Genomic DNA, 18,333 nt, shown 5'->3' with positions numbered 1-18,333 from the left:
TCAAACTCTCATGTACCTAGCTATTCTCTTGAACCTGGTGAACCTGGTGAACTGGTAAACCCCTCTAAGATATAAATACCCCATCTTTATAGATATGTTTATTCTTGCGCACATTATGATCAGGAAAGCTCTATGGTCACAAAAAAGGATGCCATGGTTGCTAAAGCCATTTCCATGGCACAAAGATGATAAATGGCACAAGTATTTTGATTCCAAACAGTGACCCTGAAACATGACAGAATGAGACTGACACAGCTATTTCCATGATAGCATTACAGACTCATATGAGAGTGTGTTGCTATGCTGTCACTAGAAACTTACTAAATACTTTTAAGAAGAAGGTAAGTTCTGTAGCTCATAATGCTACCAGTCACATTAATAATGACTGGCATGTTATAACAATGAAATTTATTATTTCTTCCTTTTTAATTTAGACTCTGTAATTTATGTAGTCAAAGGTACATGATTTTCACATTAAAATCTGTTGAAGTGAATTAATCTACATTTGAAGAGATGAAGCTATAAAAGCTCATATGTTGGTTGAATGCAAGCTAAAGTCAATTGATGATATACTGTAGGAAAGGCTGGTATTTCACATCACATTGGCATTGATGCTAAAGATGGTATGTCTATATCAATAAGCATTTTAGCTTTTGGTGCCGTAACAGCGTAGTGAAAATTTTCTATAAAAATAATATATTTTCTAATGCCCACTTCTTAACAGTATTCATCATAATAAAGTACTGCATATACAATAAACAAAACAGTCAATTATTTAAGAGCTACATGAAAACAGTTCAAGGGTTTACAAGTTTCCAAAAACAGCTCATTCAAAGTATTTTTATGTTATCATCTTTGAGAGTTTACAGTTAAGAGGAAACTTGAAAATGGCTGATCTTTCATGTGCTATAAAATTCTCTGTTATTAAAGTTCTGTTAGTGGACCAAATTAAGTATGATACTATTTGTATTAATTAGGTTATACTGCTAGTTATGTTTTTGGGTCAATAACAAAAGCTGTTGGCTAAATATAGAATAGACAGAGGCTACAGAGTAAAGCCAACTACAAACAATACAAGCAGTGACAGGCTTTAGATTAGCTTATAGCTTTAATCTTTTCTGTTTATATATATACCGATAAGGCCAACTTTAGAAGGATGAGAAAGCGCTCAAATTATTCTGAGCAAAATGATTTATGGGTGAAATCTAACTGGAATGCTGGTAAGTTTAGTCTCTGCAGTTTTTTGGCAGGTAAATGGCAGTGGGTCACTTGAAGATGGTATTGTAATTATAGGTGCTCGCTGTTCTTTAAACTACTGATAAATTGTTTTTGCTTCATTCTTTAGGAACTCTATTGCTAAGAAGGTAAAGAATCAAAAGAAAGAATACTGAGATACGGTGAGTTGGTTAGGCTGGTTCATCAGCCACATATTCTTTTTATTGTTTACTAGCAAGTTCTTAAAATAAGTAGAGGTTCATAAAAAATATACTTTACAATGACATTCTTCATCTGTTTAAACAATTCAAATGCAAAGTAAAAAAGTTGTCTATATAAAAGTTTTATAGCTTGAAACCCGTAAATTGACTGGTTCATTAATTCCAACTTGAATGTCTGATGATTAGCATTCATAAACTCTGGTAATCATATAAACTTCAGGCTTTTCACTTGTTATTGTAAACGGCATAAAGTGTATTTTTTGAATAAAAAATCAGTAAAGTCAGTCTAAAAATCTGTTAACACCAATCGTTGCATTACATATGTTTTTACAAATGCAAAACAATTTACAATTCAAAATAGAATCTCACTATATAGTTGGGTTTATAGCCCTTGAGGCTTTTTTCATGAAAAAGTTTACCAGTAGTATTTATTATTGGTTTTTATAGATTTTTACTCGTATTGCAGCCAAACCCTTCCAGTAAAGAAAATAGGTATCTACATGTTCATGAACTTGTGATAAATGTGATCATGTCTAAAAAACGTGTTGAGACAATAACTAGTAAAATGCATAAGGGCTGGCTTGGAATAGATTGAGAATCCCTGAAGAAATAACAAGCTTACGTGATTAGTTAGTACTAATTCTTATGGTACCGATGATATAGAACTACGAATGCCTTTTTTTCGCTTTGCTGTTGGTGAAGCCAATCATAACATACTGCATCTGTACTGTTAACCAACCTAACGTTGTTGATGGTCCTCAGTTGAAATACTATTTTAGTTGATGATAGTTCTGCCCTGGTATTTCATAAATACATCTTTGGTAGCCTTTTCAATATATGTTTAAATAGGATGTTTTGAAACTAAAATGATTGATACATGATTTAAAATTTGAACGTGCTTGCTGTTGTAGATGCAAGAGCTGAAGAGCTAGCGTACTGTGCTGCCTGAAAGACCTCGATTAATGAACCTTGGCAGAAAGGTCACGAAAGACTAATCCGCCTTAATTCCTACTATGCCAACCTTTCTATGCAACAGTATTGTTATGTTCTATATTTACACTCATTTCTTGCATCACATTATGCAGTATTTTCAGCTATGACAGAACCAATAAATTAGCAAAGAGTTTAATGGTTGTCACATTCTCTCACCAGTTCAGATGACCAGCATAAATAACAAGGCATTTTCACAAATAACCATGAATTGGTTCACATCAAATATCAGATGTCTAGTGCTACAAATTAAAAAGGTATGATAGCATCCAGAAATATCTACTGGCTCGGGAATATAAAACTGTTGTTTACAAAAAACACACTGTTTAGCGCAAACTGGTTGCCAGAAAAAGTATCTGATCTTGATTATTTGTTCCATATTACAAGCAGGTCAGTCACAATTATGTTGCTAGATTAACAACTGTTAATGATAGTGGTAATATATTTGCAAAGTAATAAACAACCTTTTTTATTCATTATTTTCTTATCGATAACCAACTGAGGAAGCTTAACTGTCAAAAGAATTACAGAGATTTGTTCATAAGCAGCTGCTGCCCCGTTCCTTACTATTCCAGTGAAGGTTTTTGCATTGTCCTAAGGTTTTTGCTACTTCTCAAAATATTGATGTAGCTACAATGTATATGGAAAGTTGAGAAACTTCTGAAAACCTGAAGTGACTATTATTCTAGTAACATGCAGCTCAATGTCAGTATTATTAGTATTTGTCTATTATTCGTGATTGTTTTTGATGTTTGAAGATACAAGCTGATAAAACTTGATCATGATCAAAACCCTCAAATGAGTTGAAAATTAGTTATGATTTTTATAATTATGTAAAAGCTAAGGATGTGTATACTATGATCACCAACAATGTACCCCCCTTCCGTGTAAAGACACCCAAGGTATTTATATGGTTCAAAAGGAAACTAACTACCATAAGTTTGAAGAAGTTTTAATATTGATACCACATTTTCTTTGCTTTCAAATACCTATTCTTACAAATGACAAAACGATGAATATGATTATACTTTATGGAAGTTTAGTTACAATTTCTGGCCTTATTAAATAAATGAGTTACTACCCTGACCTACACTGACCTAACCTACACCGACATAATATACACTGACCTAATGTACACTGACCTAATCTACACTGACCTGATCTCCCCTAATTACTCAACCTATTATCAAATATTGACAATCGCTGGTGTCCAGCAGACTCCCCATGTCTATCAGAGAAGGATATGCACTCCTTCGAGTTAAGTTTAAAAAATTAAACAACTTTTTATGGTAAGTTTTGAAATATCAGTGCTCAAATGACAGCCTTACATTGATGATGCAACATATGCATTAGGACAATAGACATGGTTTTATTTAATGCGTGAAGTATATTTGTGAAAATATTTCAACGAATGAGGTTGAATAAAAGTGTTAACAGAAGCCATTGTGTTCAGCTGCGTATCATTTGAGCCGTTTTGGAAATGAATTTTTATCTATGATGTTTTCATGATAGCTGCAATTACCTGTTCATTTTGGAGCTTTTATAAGCTTGTAATATGTCCACATATTTTGCACCTTTAACACAACAGAGTAAGACATGGTGAATCTGTTGATATCAAATAACTGTACGCAATTGTGAATTCTGTTGCAAGTCAACCTTTAACAAGTTTCAGGTAGAACTTGAAGCTGTTAACTTGTGCCTAAGTTGCCGACTTGACTCGATGCACTGACAATTACATCTTGTCTAAGGTTTCAACTCCAGATCCTTTATGAATTATTTTCCTAAACTTGTTATTCTCGAGATATAACAGAATTGCGGCTAAGATTTTGTAGACGAAACCAAAACCCATCCGTCATTTTATTATTTCTCATCTGTTTTCAAAAATTAAGTACATATACATATACATACACATTTATACACACATACATACAAACACAACTATGCACACATACGCAGACATGCACACAGGCTTAATTCGGTTAAGCTTGGCTTAAGGTTAACTCAGTTTAGCATACGCTTCAGCTCGGTTAAAACACTCGGATTACACAAAGGTGTTAATATGACATCTATATTTGCAAAGAGACCAACAGAACTAACTAGGCAACTTGAACATAATAGCCGATACAATCTATTGTAAGAAGAACACCTAGTAACTTCAGTCTATACATACTTTCCTTCTGAGGATTTAAACTGCAATCAAGTATTGTCGATGTTCAACTCCAAACATTCTGGCAGTCAGACCAGACAACGTAAACTTCAAAAAAATTGCGAATGATAAAATATATCAATACTTTCTGATAAAATCCACTAAAAATTTGTAAGTTCATCTTTAAAAGGAATATGTTAACGGTGATGCTAATCCCTTTTACCTAAATTAGATCAAACTGTGATAACAGACTTCGGCAATTGAACGGGTCTAAGTAAGAGAGCGAAGCAATCGTTAAACTCCTGCTGATTTATTTGCTTCAATATAGCTGAAAAAAACGTATAATGGGCTGCAAGGAATGAGGGTAAAAATAGTACCAAAAAAAAGTAGTAAGGCGGATTAGTCATCCTTGACCTTTCTGCCGAGATTATTATTTTGTTTATTTCAAGCAGCCCAGTACACTAGCTTTCCAGCTCCATCTATAACAAAAGGATAGCATCACGTGTTAGATTTGACCATATGTATATCCACTTCTAAGGCATCTCCCTTGCTCTTCTATATATATAATTCTAAAACTGCTTTCGCACAGGTATGTTTAGTCTAATGTTTGAATAAGTGTGATTTGTATTAATTTGTTAACAGGTTGAGAATATAAAGAAATACTAGTACAGAACCCCAAAAATGAATATCAAAAAAGTTGGTAGGCTAGAAATAATATTAATGATAACCGCCTCAATCAGTTTTCTCTCACAAATCTTATGAATGTTCACTGATAAATGAGGTAAAGAGTGGTTTCTACTTCAATAAAACGGAATTAAAATCTTCTAAATACTCATGAAGGTTTTCTTTGGCAAAATCATACCTAATACTAGCGATAACATGTTTACATGTTATAAATAGATTATAAATTTGATGCTAAGCTCAAAATTTATATAGCCAAAAATATAATTATATGATTTATAATTCTTTGAAATGAATTTAGCTTTTTGCGAAACAATTTATGTAGTGCATCTCTCAGAAGCAAACCAAAATTGTTTAAATTTGAAATATAGTAACAATTTTTCAGTTAAAACCATACAGCATGTCTTATATAATATGTTATATATTTATACTGTGTGAATTTATAAACTACGATCAACAACAACTGATTCAGTAGATTGTAAAATCTACAGCATAATTTTCTTGTATAAATTGTATGGTATATATAATACTGTAGTATAAAATATTCTCAGAAGTTTCATCTCTGTAAATATTAAACAGTTTGAGAACATGATCACATGATGCTTAAAATAATAACATTCTTAGAAGCTGTCAAAGGTGACCAGCAGAACATAGCTGACCAGCTCACCTTATCTCAATAGTCTCTTCTGCAGAGTCATTCTATGTCAGCAATAAAGTTTCTAAAATAGAACATGCTAGCACATGTTAAATAACTGATGCGTTGTTTAGAAAAACGGAATGTGTTGGAGTACAAGCTCCAAGTGACTAATAGTAGACCACCTGTCTGAATTACAGAACAAACTTACCATCTACCCAGTTGGAACTCATCCATAATTCACTCAGCTCCAAGAACTTGAGCTCCTTCTCAACAGTGTGACTATGACCTTATCATTATATATATATATATATATATATATATATATATATATATATATATATATATATATATATATATATATATATATATATATATATATATATATATATATATATATATATATATATATATATATATATATATATATATATATATATATATATATATATATATATATATATATATATATATATATATATATATATATATACTGAAGTGAATAAAGCTAGAAGCTTATCGAAAGCTTTACATTGCTTGTACTATTTGCAGTCAGCATCAATAGAAACTACTTTCTAGAGGCTAGGTTCTTTGTTAATATATGATAATAAACTTCCACTGCTTATGAAACATTTAACTTACTATGATAAGTTAATCCATAAATACAACCTCACATATGGTCACAAGAACTCTGCGTAACCTCAAACAAAATAACTCAAGTTATAAAACTTGGAGACAATAAACAGCTGGTTGTTATAATTCATCATTCTAATTATTTATCATTCAATGTAGTTGCAGAAAAATGAGTTTATATAATTTATTGTACACAGTTAATATTTTTGTCTATTTTAAAATCAAAGAGTCATAAAATCGTTTGAAAACATTCACAAACAAACAGATCATGCAATGTGAATGCCATAAAACTGCCAGTAGCTGGAAACAAAGATAAGTAGACACTTAAACTTTATCACGTTTTATTAAAAGCTCTGCAAACTTTTTTTTTACTCATTTGAGTTTAAATTTTACCAGTATACTAACGTATCTGTAGTTTAAAAATAATCAAGGAAGTCGGCGTTGAGATTTAAAAATTTATTAAAGTATCACACCTGCTTCATCTGGTTTTACACACATTCACTATGTTTCCATGGTGCGCAGTACTGCGAAGCAGCCCCCCTCCGAAGTCGAGGGGATTGTACGTTTCCATGCTGCGCAGTGGTTTTCAGAATTTCAGCAAATTAGCCAGAGAAGAGAAATTGTATAAATCGAATCGCCTGATGGAGAAATAGAATCGATCACGGATACCGAACGTCATAAACGGTCTTTTTATGATTCTGTCGTCATTATACTTTTATTTACAATACACATTCACAAGGTTTTACAAACCTTAACACACTTTTTACAAAGTAATATATTTTTAATAAGTATTTTTAAGTAATATATTATTTATACGTTAATTTAGGACTTGCCACCTATTTTTCGAAATGTGTTGGCATCGATAACAAAGTCCAGGAAAGTAATCACCTCATCATCCTCGTGAATGCAGACAATAATTAAATTTAAGTGAAAGAAGATCGGAAGAATAAAAAACAAGATTAGCGGGACAACCTTTGTACTAGTTTATGGCCTTCGAAGAATCCGTATCCACGGCATGAGAGCTATGCGCAGCCACTGCGCAGTCGCTGTTTCTTTGCTTCGAATTTGCACTGGCTTCGCACTGATCAGTGCGCAGTGATTTCAGTGCGAAGACGCCGTTTCCATGATTCGGAGATAGCGCAACTCCGAAGCACTGCGCATCATGGAAACATAGTGATTGTGACTAATAATGATTGCATACATAAAGGCTATCATGATAAATGCTATACTACTCTTGTTGCAAGATCAATAACTTTCCACCAGCAAATAAGATTTGGAGTTATTCACCTAACAAGCTGGTCAAGACTTCAAGTCAGCAAATGTGAACTCAAAATGAGAAATCAAAGAAGTTCTGCCTAAAACGCTGACATAAACTCAATTTTTTGTTTACTGTTTAATATAAATAATGCATATACCGAACCTTACTCACAGTAATGCATGCATTAGCTAACGTAATGTATGAGCCAAACTGTGCAGATTTTGTAGCGAAAACTAAAGCAAGAAGGATTACTACTACTTTATGTAGCTTTAAAAAGCTGCCTAAATCTCGGTAATTATTAAAACTAGCTCAGGAAAACCCTTGATTTTTTTCAAAATTCTTTTTTAGTTATTGTCAACCAAAAGCATATCTATTGCGATGTCTAAAGAAAAGATTTTTTAAACAAATAAGTAAATTGCAGGTTTTAGTTAAAGAGCCATTCAGACAACGTTTATTAAATATGAATAGTTTAAAATATACAACTTAGCAGAGAAAAGTCCAACCACTTTCAGATACAATGGTTAAAAACCAAGTGACTATTTGTATTCTATTTTAGTGATATAGTTTTATATTTTTGACATATATATAAGAGGTTTTTTAAATCTTAAATACATGCAATTAATTAAATATGTGTGCTATCAGATATAAAGTATCTAAAATGCCAACTTTGTAAAGACATGTTGAACAAAAAGCCATCTCCAAGACATTAGACCTGTTAAACATACATGCATATGTAGAGCTTGACACAAAGAATATAGCCTAAAGCTAAAGCAATTTATTCATGGGACTCTTATTACATCAACAGTTTTTGACATTCTGACTAAAGAGGGTTGACACCAAGCTGGTTTATCATCGTTGCTTCAACTCCAAAAGAAACAGAGTTGGTATTGCTTCTAGCCAGTTTACGACTTGAAATACATTTTGGCAGAAACTTAACAATGGACCAACTCAAACTCTAATTATACAAAATAGATCACTATTTTAACCAATTAAATACAACTTTGATAACCATTCCATTTTGACTGCTTATCACCCAAAACGGAAATAAAAGCCGCACCACTGAGGCGTATCACGCCCACACTGCTTCTTACAGTAATAATTGTAGTAACTAATAATAATTCTGTTTGTCTAAAGCAATGGTTCTCAACTGGGGGTCCATGGACCCCTAGGGGTTCAGGGGAAGTTTTGAGGGGGTCCGCAGGCTAGTTCCAGTATTGATTTTTTTAGCTGGATACAGCGATTTCTGTCATAGTGGTTTGATCAATGATATAAATCCCTAAATGATAGACGACAGCTATCATATGGGCGGAGTTTAATGATCAAAGTCTGTTGGGATTGTGCTAGCCTGGGTTTCTGGGCTAATGCAATTCCCGCAGGGTGGTCGCGTTGTCTTGTTAGGTTTTTGGGTCTAGACTTTTATCACCTATGTGCGTCAATCGCTGGATAGTACCTGATTTCTGGTTAGTAGTACAAAACAACACAACCTCTAACCAGCAAACACGTAATTCTTTCTTTACCTTTTCAATTTCAGCAATATGCTAAGATCCATGGAAAATAAAGCATTTCAACTTACTTATTTTTACCAATTTTCAGATTGGTAAAGGTCTTAGTACATGTATATGCTTAAGTTTAATTATAATGTACCTGAAATCACCCAAACAACAGCCTTTTTTCCCTAATTTTTGATTAATATCTTTCCACCTATAATATAAAATGGCAAAGTCTTTTGTCATTGTCACATTGTTTGACCTGGCCAATAAGATGGGACAGCAGCAAAGCTGTGCAGTTTAGTTTCCATACTCAAAATCCAAATGTAAAACCAAATTTGGGTCATTTCACAATGGCGACTATTAATATCAAGAATGCTTGTTAATGGCAGCTGACTGATCATAATTGTAACAATATTTGGCAACTATATTTATTTGACAACAAAATGAAACCAGCAGATCGGTAAAATAACCAAAGATGTTTATGAAGGTAAAACCATTGAAGAATTTTGGCCTTCCATGATTCATCCATATCCACAGACAGCCAAACACGCCCTTCAAACTCTGCTCCCATTTGTGTCTACATACTTATGCGAGTCCGCTTTCTCCTCCATGGTTGTCCTCAAATCGAAACAATGAAACTGACTAGGACATGAAGACGACATGCGATGCGCTTTGTCAACCATTTCCCCAAAGATTGAGAAGTTGGTGAAAAACAAGAAGTATAATCTATCCCACTAACAAACTGAAAACTAACAGTCAAAGCAATTTAGTATAGCATTGCTTTATGTAAGTAAATAAATAGAAACATGTCAAATCTATTGACTCTTATATTATTCTAATTTATAATGTACACCAATTTAAAATGCATTGCTATAAACACCATATATTATGATGTTTATAAAGGGTTCACGACTTTTAGATAAAGAGCTCAGGGAGTCCATGGCTCCATGGTAGTCATGGAAACCACTGGTCTAAAGCAAGTTTTGCCAGGCCAGGCGCTTTATTTTTATGTGGTGCTGCAGCTGCAACCGTTATAGATTTTGATGAATTCGAAAAAAACAAGTAGATGCGCATATTTTTATTAGGATATATATTCTATTGTTTATGCTATTTATATTGTAAACAATAAACTTTACAAATTTGTTCATGACTTGCTATTGATGTTTGAATTCACATAAAGTTGTTAAGTGAAACTGTATATTTAGGTAAAATGGAATACACAACAATTTTTCTAAGCTTAAATTTTCCCCGCTATTGTTAATTTTTGCAATATTTCAAGATATGATTGGTTAGCTTCTTGCTGCCTTCTCACAATGACGGTCGTCAAAAGCGGACAAACATAGTATGCAGCATTTCACCGGTCTTGTGTCAGTGACTGAGACAAGGCAGCCTTTAAAATCGATTTGTGCTTTACACCAGGCCAATTTATCGAAGTTGAAGCAATCCTATAAATTGGCCTGGTATGAAAGCTCCTTAACTAGATTTTGGATAAACAACTAAGATAAAGCTTGTACTTTCCAAAACAATCAGATTGGCATTTATCTGCAATAAGCTGTCACGTAAAGTCAGTGCCTCGCAACCATCTCTGACGTATCAGAAAAACTGACACGTCACAGATACCAATCATATACATCAAGTAATCACATTATAGCCAGTGTTAACGGTTTATTTTTTAATAAGCTTCTTGTATGCACGTGTTGGGGAAGATCCCTCAAATTTCCTGATGTTTGATTTGCTTACTGAAAAGTAGCCTTTATGATCTTAGGCAGAAATTTTTTATCACAGTCGGTGGGAAAGGCAACAAAACACTGAGTGGCAAGATGACAAACAACTCTCAGAAACTAAAATCTTGTTAAACTAATAATGCTTTTTTTCTACTTAAAATCTAAATGACCAAGTGCCATTATTGTTGAATCATGAATGATGGCTGCTGTGTTTTTAACCTGTGATATTCTTGATAAATGTGAGCCTTACCTTAAAGCTGCTTATCGAAAAGTTAGCAAGTCACAATATCAAAGCCATTGAGCGATAACAACCCCATAATTGAATGAACCTATTTAGAGAAAGGCACTTTGATGTACATATTTGCTATGAAACTGTAGCTGGGTTTTTAAGATGACATACTAACTTGACCAGATTCATTGCAAGTTAGAGCATATATGGACTCTGAAGCCATGTATTAGTCAATTCTGTTTAGTTTAACTGCTTTAGATGCTAATAAGATTCACTCCATGTTGATGTTACCCATTAGATCTCCAAGCTCAGCTGTATTGTGACTGAGGTTTTAACACGCTGGAACTGCCATAACACCGTGAGAGAATTGCATCATACTCAGAACAGTAAACAACATTAATAATAGAGCCAGATGCAAGTCCCTTTTTGGTCAGCAGCTAGAATTCTGAAGACATACATGTACATCGCCGGAGTGTGTGTGTCCTTGGTAAATTTATATTTGGCCAACTTTACACCATGTGTTATTAATACTAAAAACAAAAAAACGTGAACACTTCTTATTTTTAACTTAAAATACCATTAAGTTTTACAGTAGCAAAATTTTACCATTAATACTAATCTACCATTAATGTAAGGGCCTTGTTCCATATTTCCTATATATATATATATATATATATAAATATTTACAAATTCTTCATTTTCACTGATTTTAAGCCTGACAAAAGTGAAAAAGTGCACACTGCCTCTATTCTTCAGCTTTGCCTTGGTTTCCTTAGCATTCAAAGATTTAGAATTATCACTAGTAGTAGATGCACCAACACAGACTTACTGGTTCCTGATGCGGTTAAATAGTAAACTATTGAAGGAATCTACTAAAGTTTGACATATACTCACATAAGTTTGTTACTAAGGCTACCTAGTCATCTGAATGGGTTTAAAAAGCTTGTTGTTGCTTAGGTGCTTCCTATACATTATATGCATAGTAGAATGGAGTTTGATCACATGCAGTCCAACGTAATTAAAAGTAAACTTCAGACTTTACTCAATCGGTAAGAGTTGTGTTACCAACCTTGCAGTTGTTACAAAAATATTTTTAAAGATTTTATGTAGATTTCTACAAACACCCACAAAGGTTGGCTTGTGAACAACCAAAAAGAGTAAGCAATTTCAACATTTGTTATTTCACATGGCTAACTTGACATTGATCAAAAACAACATCTCTGCAGACTACTCTAAAATAATTAAAGTGAGTGACTAAAGCGGCTTTTAAACTCCTGCTGGTTTATTGACTTTAACTTAGCTGAAGACACTGTATGGTGTGATACAAGAAATGAGTGTAAATATAGAACTGGATGCACAAAAAATTATCATTATAGTACCATAGAAATAGTAAGACAGATTAGTTGTTCTTGACTTTTCCGTCGAGGATATTTAGATGGGTCTTTCAAGCAGCACATTACACCATGTCTTCAGCTTCTACAAACACAAATAGCTATCAAGTGTTGAGGTCAGCTATACTCTACAACCTCAACATCATCTCTTATTTAAAAACAACATTGAAAAATGGTATATTTAGTTCTCAAATACTGATAATATAGTCAGTGATAAGCAAGCTATTATTTCAAATGAAGTTTAAAAACTAGCCATAACAATGTGAATCTAGATCAACTTGAGACACTAGTATAAAATAAAATTAGCCATGGCTTTTGGGGATACAAATTAAAATTAAAGAGAAAATACAAATTGTTCTTTAGTAGAACAAGGTATAGATTTTCAATAGGAATTAGTTTATATTATCTTATAAATGCTTGATAAATTAATTTGCAAAGTTAACCTTTATTAAATATTATAAATAGGTCCCAAGAGAAAAGCAAACTAACTGGCCCCTAAAAAAACAATCTTTAAAACATGGTCACTCAACCATAAATCACTAACTCATCATAGCGTATAAACCGATGCCTCGCGCACACAAAGTCAGTTTTCTTGGAAACTGAGGCTGTCGCTTTAGGAGATTAGATATATTAAAATGCTTAGGCTAACCTTATAGTAAAGCCATCATAGTTTGGAACACAAACTTATTGGAGCCAACCATTCTACTTTTCTAGCTTCACATATCAAAATTAATAATGCATTTTACAAACATTTTAGCCAACTGACTGCTATTTAACATGAAAAATTTAAATGGTTTAAAAACCAAATAAAATGTTGTGAGTTATGAACTATGTATCTCTGGTCCACAAGATGTAACATACAAGCTGGTCTAAATACAAAACTCTCATTGGAGATGTTTTTACAAACATGAGGCTTTAAACTAAGTTTTACGCTAGACTCCTGTAAGGAGGAAACAATGAAATTTTCATTATTCATTGATCTTTTTGTGCATGTTATGAAAACTTCCAATTAAACAGCAGACTATAAGTCACGGGTAATTAACTAAGTAAGTAAGAACTAATGTTAACTCACCTTGCTTCAATGCTCTTCATATTCAATCACTGCACATCAGCAATAGAGTTTCTGAAATATAAAGTTTAATGCTAATCACATAAAATAACTCATTTGTGTTTGAGAACAAACAGAGTGATTAAGCTAGGCATTGCTTTCAGAAGAGTTTTAGCCGTTTGACAGCCATAAATTAAACACATTAAACTTACCATCTATCCAGTTAGAATCCATCTATAGCTCACTCTGCTCAAAACAACTTGAACACCTTCACAACTGTCTGATGATGAATTCATCTGTATATATATACAAACAGAAGTGTGAATAAAGCAAGAAGCTTATGTAAAGCTTTATACTATGTGTATTGTTTGTAACCAGCTTAAATTATCAGCCAATCGTTATGTCTCTAGCAATAGTTGTAGCTTTTGTAGTTTTGTGAAATTTAATTTAGAATTAGTGACTGTGTGAAGGCAACATAGTATCTAAGCGCAAGTATTTTACTAACCTGCAGAATATTGATTACGGAAAACTGTAAAACAAGTGAAAGTGTTGCCATTAACTAATTATCATATAACTCTGAACTTACTATCATAGTTATTAACATAAAAACACTTTTTGAAGTTTACTTTGAATTATATTTCTTAGCTGCATTCGTTTTATATAAAAAACATGAGAAACTCCTTTTTTGCATTTGCTGTAGATAACCGTATATAAATATAATAATATAATAACTGTTATCGCAATTATAACGATTAATGACATCATCTCGAACATATTTTTTTCTTTGAGCGTTTAGTGTAGCCCCATATATAATAGTTTCAAGATCTTCATAGATACATTAAATAAATTAGATAAATGTGGTATCACATTTAAAATTTTTAAAATGTCAATTTTGTAAGAACATGCTAAATATAATGCTATCTCCCAGACTTTAGGCATGTGAAATATACGTGTAGACCTTGACTCTCAGAATATAGCCTAAACCTAAAAAATATATTAATGGGTCTCTATATATGTGTATATACGACTATGTATATTTATATGTGTGTACTTCTGAAGCATCAGATGAGAATAATATACTCTTCCCACTATGTGATTACCACGCTGACAAGAGTAACTGGCATTGGAGTTGACTTTCTTTAGAATCATATGATCAGTAAATGATATAGGAGGTTCAGGACAGTCATACAGTACTGCGAATAGATCATGCATAACAAGGGAGTACTAAAAATCTATAACTTTTAATGTAACATTTCTATTTACTGTAACACAACACACCCTTTTTAAGTTATTATCCAGATCATTTTATGAAACTGTTACTGGCTTGACATACGAGGTCATACCCTGTTCCTTCTCACAACTTTGAAAAGTTCAGCATATAATTGCTTCTCTTTCCAGCTTGTGATGACCTTGCAGACGACAGTAATTTGCAGTTGAGTTGTCAGTCTTTAAAATCATGTCATCAGAAAAGAATTGAGGAGGCTCAGAACGGTTATACGGTGCTATAATAGATCACACAGAACACATAAAATTTTACAGCAAGTTGACAATTAGAACAAGGATAAAAATGTCTGACTGCTCCCTCTCTTTAAATTTCTATTACTTAGAAACTTCTGTTGACTAGCAATATAAAAACAATTATTGAATTATGTTTGTTCTTATGGATTAACTCATAACAATCAGCAACATGTCACCATATGAAAGCTGACAAAAAAGCTTCAAACTCATGAACTTAGAGTAACTTTAAGCTAAATACCAACAATACAAACTGTGTAAGCCTTTGGATAAGCTTCTAGCTTTACTCACTTCTTTTTATATATATACTGATAAGGTCACATTCAGAAAATTGAGAATGTGCTCAAATTCCTTAGAGCAGCAAGAGTTACAGATGGAATTCAACAGGGTAGATGGTAAGTTCAATCTCTTTGTTTCCAACAGTTTAAATGATAGAGACACAGCAAAGATTTTGTGACTGAATATTTTGTATGGTTTAAAGCTACACACGAGTAATTTAACAACGTATTTTTCTATTTGTTAGAAACTTTTTCTGGTGTTCAGTACGTAAAGGAGAAGGAGAGTATGGAGGTAAGTGGTATTGGGTAAGTGAAGGGTATTGAGGTAAGTGGTTGCTTAGTTCACTAGCTAAAGTTTATTCTGTTTGTCAGCAAACTCTAGGTATGTGGTTAAAATTTACCAATACTTCCTTAGGATGAACCCAGTTTCAATTGGCTCCTTTCATCAGCTAGGCTTGCATATGTATTAGATATGCGGTTGTAGATATAAACATTCCATCAGCATTTGCATGTTCACATTTTTATACAAAAAATCGTAGTCAAACTTTTATCTACGATTGGTATCTTGTGAAAGCTAAAAGCTAAGTGTGGTAAGTTGTAGAGCTATTTTGATATGTAGTCCAGTATAACAGCCATGAGTGTTTGTTGTAGATGCGTGGGCTGAAGAACTAGTGTATTGTGATGCCTGAAAGACCCATCTAATGATCTTTGGCAGATATGTCAAGTTAGACTCGTCTGCCTTACAACATTCTATAATTCAACAGTTCTATGGCTTTACTATTATGTTCTATATTTACACACATTTCTTGCATCACACTATACAGTATTTTCAGCCATGTTAAAGTCAATACACCAGCAAAGAGTTTATGGGTTGTCGTCATCCACAATTATGTAATGTAGGATTCTGGTATCGAAGACTGACTGAATCTACCAAATTTGATTATAAAAGCATTCTCTAAACACGCAACCTTGATTCACTGCAGCGTAACATTGTTACGCGAGGCTGCACGTAGTTTCAAAGCGTTCTAATGTGTTAAAATATTCTGCTGTTGTAAGATGTAAGAAAACTTAATCAAAATTTCTTAAACAGTTGAAGAACAAATATATATTTCTAAATAAATATAGTAGTGTTACCGGGCAAAAAACAGTTGCTGAAAGACAATTTCTAGCAACTATGTATGACAAAAAAACGTAAAAGATGGTAATCATTTACAAAGAATCTCATTATAATAACTGTTATAGGTTTCTTTTTGACGAAGCTTCTATGTGCACGTTTAGCAAGCTTGTGAATGGGGACCTCCTAAAGGCCAAGCACGGTGCATGCTTTGCTAACTGCAGACACAAAGCACCAGAAATAGCAACTAGAACTATGACAGTTGAGACTTGAACAACTATGGTTTCTCACATAAAACAAATATTTTTTGTGAAGGTGGTAAAACTGCATAACCTCTATATATCTCTACAGCATTGAATCACAAGTGACAGTTTCTCTTTTTAACCTGCGATGCTTTTATACCAGCATATGAAGTTTTCCTCGTCAAACATTTGTGAATCACAATTACATGACTATTAACGAAGTAACAACTCCCATCATTGAATGCAATAATCTAAAGGTAGCAATTTCGATTGATGTACATACTTGCTATGGAACTATCTGAGGGTTTGTAAACTGACTAATTTAGAGCAGATATAAGGCACGTTGAAGTATATGACTTCTAGAAGAAAGCAAGAGTCATTATTGCGTTTATTATAATTACTATGATTACTATAATTAACCATTAACAGATACTTGATTCATGTTAGCCATTTGATATGTCAGTTCAGCTCTCTTATGACAAGGGTATTTTTGCAGTAAGTGAAATTGACATAATCCTGGAGGTATAACCCACTTGCACACATACCAGAAGCTTGTTAAAAGGAAACCACTAACATTTTCTATAGTACTTTTATTGGCTGTATATGATCACTGCCTATAATTCCAAGCTTTGTGGTAACACAAGCATGTAAGTCGCCGAGTTTCAGAGACTTTTTGCTATATAACCAACAGTATTTGGATATATAACTAACTACATTTGTCACCAATGGTTCGTGCCATATTGATGGTAAATATATATACTTGTTCCTTACTGTGTTAAACACTTCTTTCCTACATGTCTTGTTTCATCTGACAACAGCACAATGTTTTAATGCATTAGAACACTTCAATACTAATACATACAAGCTCAAAACAATGTTTGACTTCAATGTCACACTTTATAGAATGATCTTGCAAACAGATTTGGTAAATTAAGTCAAACTCTGATAACAGAAACCTAAAGTGTAGACATCGAGTTGATTACCTAAGTTTAATAAATGTAGCGACCGTTGAATTCTATGCTAGTTTATTGACTCTAAACTTTGGTAAAATACTGTACTGTAATGCAAGAAATGAGTGTAAATATAGAACATAATAATAAAAGACTTCATAGAACTGTTGAGTGGGAAGGCAGACGCGTCACAATTGGCACATCTGCTGAAGATCATTAGATGGGTATTTCAGGCATCACAATATACTAGTTCTTCAGCCCGTGCATCTAGAACAAACACTAGTAACTGTTAGACTGGATTATATATCAAACAACCTCCAACCAGGCCAATATATATATTATCAAAAAATATATATGCTAGATATTTAAATATTTATATATAAGTATATTAGTTTATACGTATATAATTATATAGGCATGCTTATACTTATATACATATAATTATACTTATATATAAGTATAATCATGAGTATACCTATATATAAGTATACTTTTATACTTATATACTTGTATATGTATATAAACATAAAAGTATATTATACTTTTCTTGCAGAAAAGTGCGCTGATGGGAACA

General features: G+C 32.9%; 2 long non-coding RNA genes across 2 annotated transcripts in view; one reads left to right on the top strand and one right to left on the bottom strand.

Moving 5' to 3' along the window:
* LOC137396185 (uncharacterized) overlaps nucleotides 1–16,304 on the top strand; it is a 242,605-nt gene extending 226,301 nt beyond the window's left edge. Inside the window, exon 3 of the long non-coding RNA XR_010978493.1 lies at nucleotides 16,105–16,304. This is a non-coding gene — a long non-coding RNA (uncharacterized lncRNA). The remainder of the gene's footprint in view (nucleotides 1–16,104) is intronic.
* LOC137397615 (uncharacterized) lies at nucleotides 12,492–13,927 on the bottom strand. Its single transcript, XR_010978709.1, has 3 exons — nucleotides 13,873–13,927; nucleotides 13,685–13,735; nucleotides 12,492–12,697 (listed from the first exon to the last, which is right to left on the bottom strand). It is a non-coding gene; the product is annotated as an uncharacterized lncRNA (long non-coding RNA).
* Nucleotides 16,305–18,333: the final 2,029 nt, after the last annotated feature.

Source organism: Watersipora subatra, chromosome 5, assembly GCF_963576615.1.
Source record: "Watersipora subatra chromosome 5, tzWatSuba1.1, whole genome shotgun sequence".
Classification (NCBI taxonomy): Eukaryota; Metazoa; Bryozoa; class Gymnolaemata; order Cheilostomatida; family Watersiporidae; genus Watersipora; species Watersipora subatra.
The sequence above is the reverse complement of the archived record's forward strand: the minus strand, read 5'-3'. Positions and strand labels throughout refer to the sequence as shown.